The 3,977-nt window shown below is 51.7% G+C and overlaps 1 long non-coding RNA gene across 1 annotated transcript; it reads left to right on the top strand.

Annotated features, from left to right (window-relative positions):
* The first annotated feature begins 905 nt into the window (after positions 1 to 905).
* LOC133265195 (uncharacterized) lies at positions 906 to 2,352 on the top strand. The gene is made up of 2 exons (XR_009741881.1): positions 906 to 1,046; positions 1,191 to 2,352. It is a non-coding gene; the product is annotated as an uncharacterized LOC133265195 (long non-coding RNA).
* The last annotated feature ends 1,625 nt before the right edge of the window (positions 2,353 to 3,977 follow it).

Genomic DNA, 3,977 nt, shown 5'->3' with positions numbered 1-3,977 from the left:
TTCATCACCCGGACCTGGGGACCCCGGGTGAAGGGGAGCTGGTTGGGCGCATGCAGGCATCGTCCTGAATTCCTCACAATGCTCCTCGGCTGGGACTGACCATTAAACCTTCCCTTTGCAGCAAACCCGTTTGAATTGTGTCTCTGCTCTGCAGCAGCCCTGGCTCCTCCAGGCACAGGGTGTCCAAGGCATGTATGGACTGCGGTCAGAGCTGCCATGGGGTTGTATTTCACCGGACAAAAGCCGTGTGCTGACACCCACACCTTCCTTTTGGGAGGTTAAACCCACCGCCATCCTCTGTGCAAGGGCAATTCTGAACAGCTTTAACTGTTTGGGGTTTTTCTGGGGTGAAGGGTGTGGAAGAGAAGGTTTTCATGAGGAATGTTGACTAATCAAAATAGAAACATTTACAGGAAGTGTAGAGCCATGCCAATGACATTGTTTTGTGCTTTACTTGCCCATTTTTATTCTAATAATTTCTAATCAAAACCATTTCTGGAGAGAGTAACACTTCACCTGCTCCCAGCCCCATGCCCAGACCATGGTTCCCAGCACCAGCCCAGGCAGGATTCATCCTGCTCTCCCAGCTCTGTGTCCCTGTGGGGCTGATGGGGCAGCAGGGATGAGTTGGGGTGGGATGAGATGGGAGTGTTCTCTTCCTTCTCAGTTTTGAGCAGAAATTCCTGAAAAGAGTTAAGCTGAAGTTAGCACATTCCTGTAAAAAACCTTTGTTTTGACACATCAAAACTGCTCTGCTCCACTCTCCCAGTGAGTGGCAGCAGCTGGGCTTCCCTGCCAGCATGGATCCTCAGTGTGTCCCATCAGTGCTTGGCAGATGGCTGGACCCTCATGGACCACAATGCCCTGTCCCACAGCAGCAGTAGCAGCTTCCCTACCCACAGCTCTGTGAGCAGATACAGTGCTGCTGGGACAAGCCCATCCTTGTCCTTAGGTCTGGTCCAAGCAGGGTTGCTGGACAGATCCTCACCCATAAGCACAGGTCGGCTTCATGTTGAACAAACTGCTCAGGCACCTTTTCTGCACTGGTCAGCACGTCTGAGGCGTAGCTTTGCCATTACACCTTGCTGGGACTGCTCTTTTCACACCTTATCTCTCTTTTTCCTCTCTCCCTCTATTCCCCCTTTTTTTGCTTTATTTGCATACACATATTTATTTACCTGCAAAATAAGGATCCTGAAGCAAGGAATTTGGAAGAGGATGGTGACGTGTAAGAGCTTCTTCTCCCTGAGTTGAGGTGCAGAGGCAGGATTGGAGCTCCAGCCGCACAGGTTTCCTAGAGTGGATGGATGGACGGATGGATGAACGGACAGACAGATGGATGGATGGCATCCCCAGGACACGCGTGCCCAACGCAGCCACAGCAGGAGGACACTGTCACTCAGCAACGGGTAAGCAATGACTAACACTTCCTAGGGTGTCAAACATACCATGTCACTGATCTCTTTCCAAGGAAGTGTAAAATGAGGAAGAGCAGGGTTTGAAGAGAGAGAGAATGAGAGAAGCAAGCGTGAGTCAGCCCCTGGATAACCTTGAACGCATTAACAGATGGCTGGGACCCAATGAGCAGCGTTTGCAAAGGCACCACCGTTCAATCAGCAATCCTTGTTTTCTGCAGGATAAAAAAACAGGCTGTTAAAAGGAAGCGGCAGGGCCGGGCGGAGGGTGTCTGATTGCACTGCACGGAGGCGGTCGCTTCCAGCATCTGTCACTGCACAGCTTTCGGGAATGTATATGTACAAATAAATGCAATGAAAAGGTCTCCAGTTCCAGTGAAAGGAAATGATTTCCTCCTCAAGTGATTATGGGTACCATTATGCAAATAGTAGCCAGGCCAACAAAACAGCCTCATAGGGAAGGGGAACAGAGGCAGCAAAAGCAGCTTCCAAGACATCCTGGCAGGGGACAGCAAGATATTACCTGTATAAGGACCCAGCCAGAGAAGAGTGGGGTGCAACCCATCTGAGGGGCAGGGGCTGAGAAATAATCACTGCCCTAAGGGAAGTAAAGGGAAAGGGTAATGGAAAGATACTTGAGAACAAGCAACAGCCTCTGCACCACGCAGGCTCTCCTCAGCCATATGCTCACTTGTGGTTTTGGAGCTGATGAAGCATGAGCCAGCTGGGACAGAGAAAAGCAGGGATCTGTGCTGTGGAAGTCCAAAAGCTCTGCTTCCAGAAGGTTTGTGCTGCACAGGCTGGTCACAGGCTGCCCAGCTCTCGCCTTGGACACTGCCGAAACTACCAGAGTTTGGCTGTGCTCCTTTCTTCTCTCCTTTGCAAGCATTTAGCAGTAGCAGATAAATAAACTGACATCAATCATCTGTGCATAGCAGCATGATCACCTTACGGGACTCATTTCCTCTCAAAATACACAAGTTTAATTTCTATTTAGCTTTCCTTAAATTTTAACGTCTACTTTTGACATAGACATTTTAGTGTTCAGAGAGGGACAAAGTGGAAACGGGTGATAGGAGATTCCACAGGGCTTCCCCTCAGGTTGCAGAGCAGAAGTATCCACTGCTTCACCCCTGCAGGAGCAGCAGATGCCTGTGTCTTGGGACATCGAGGACCAGTAGCCCCTCCTGACCTCAGGTTGGTTTGTAAAACCAGTACCAGCTGCTGGGGTGGGCTGGAGCCCCCAGGTCCCTGGAATGTTCCTTGTCAAGAGTGCTGAAGGTGCTACATTGACAGGGCTGGCTGCAGCTGCGGGACACAGCTAAGCCTGAGTCCTTCCTAGCAGCACCTACCCCGTGCCATCACTTGCTGCACCTTCCAGGGCATGGCAGTATAAGGAAAAACCTGCCCAGCAATGGCAGGCATGGTACAGGGGTCCTGGTGAGCAGTCGGAGGGTCGTGCTAGCAGAGGGGTTCCCAGTGCTGGGGCTGAGGGCACCTGGGGGCTGCTGCTTTCCCACCCTTGCCCTTACTGGTTGCTCCATCTTTGTCAGTGCCATGCACTTGCAGCAGGAGAGCAAATGCGTGTTGGCTTTTCTTCAGCATTAGGCAGATCAGTTTGGCTCATTATTTCTGCAAGAAAAACACCCACCAGCATCTGTTCTCTGCCAGGGAGATGCACTCAGGACAGTGGCATCCCTAACCAGCGTGGAGGTGGGAGCCATAACTTCTCCCCAGCCGGCAGCAACCTCAACCCCAGTCTGTGCCCCATTTACTGTGTTTACACAGAGCTCTGTAAACTCATCCCAGAGATTCCTGGAGCTTCAGTCAGATGGTTTCTATAGGCCAGTGACAGTTTATTTCCTTATTTATGTTCTCTGTAAGAAAACATACAGATTGCTAGAGAAAAATGGCTCCCAAGTTCCTTTCCTCTTCCCTTGATGAGTGTGGGGCACTTGGCTCTCACTGCCAGTGGCAGAGGGGGTTTGGGTCCCCCAGCCAGACAGGATTCCCTCATCAGGCACAGTCCCTGTCCTCATGGAACACCTCAGCCAGGCTGCTGCATTGCTCCCAGTGGCAATGGGGAGCAGGAATTGGCAGTGTCCCTTTGGGTACTTCTGCACAGCTTATGGTTTGTTCCTTGGGGCACCAAACCACCAAGGACCTCGCCAGGTCCAGCGGCTCCATGTAGAAGCATTGCCCCAGCAGCCCTGGCTGGCCCAGCCTTGGGGAGCTGGTGTGGAGCACCAGCCACCCCCGAGCTGGTGTTGTGATTGATTTGTACACGCACGCTTGCACACAGCCCTGCCTCTCCATCACGCTGTACCACATGTGGTTGCCGAGGGTGGAAAGCAGGTGCAGCATGCTATCGAATCCATATGGTAACCGTTTAGTCTCACTTTGCTGCAGGATGAATTACGGCAGAAGGAGCAAGGCAAGAGTCAGACCCAGCCAGGGCTGCTGGTTTGGAGGTTCTGTAAATGAACCTTTTCCAGCCTCAAACCTGCTTACACTCTGCTCCACTCCAGCTGTTTTTCAGGGATACTATCTCAGCACTGAGGG

This window comes from Pezoporus flaviventris, unplaced genomic scaffold (assembly GCF_033815535.1).
Source record: "Pezoporus flaviventris isolate CSIRO_AGI_PZ_B2104156 unplaced genomic scaffold, CSIRO_AGI_Pfla_v1 ptg000005l, whole genome shotgun sequence".
NCBI lineage: Eukaryota > Metazoa > Chordata > Aves > Psittaciformes > Psittacidae > Pezoporus > Pezoporus flaviventris.
This window is presented reverse-complemented; position numbering and strand designations above follow the sequence as displayed.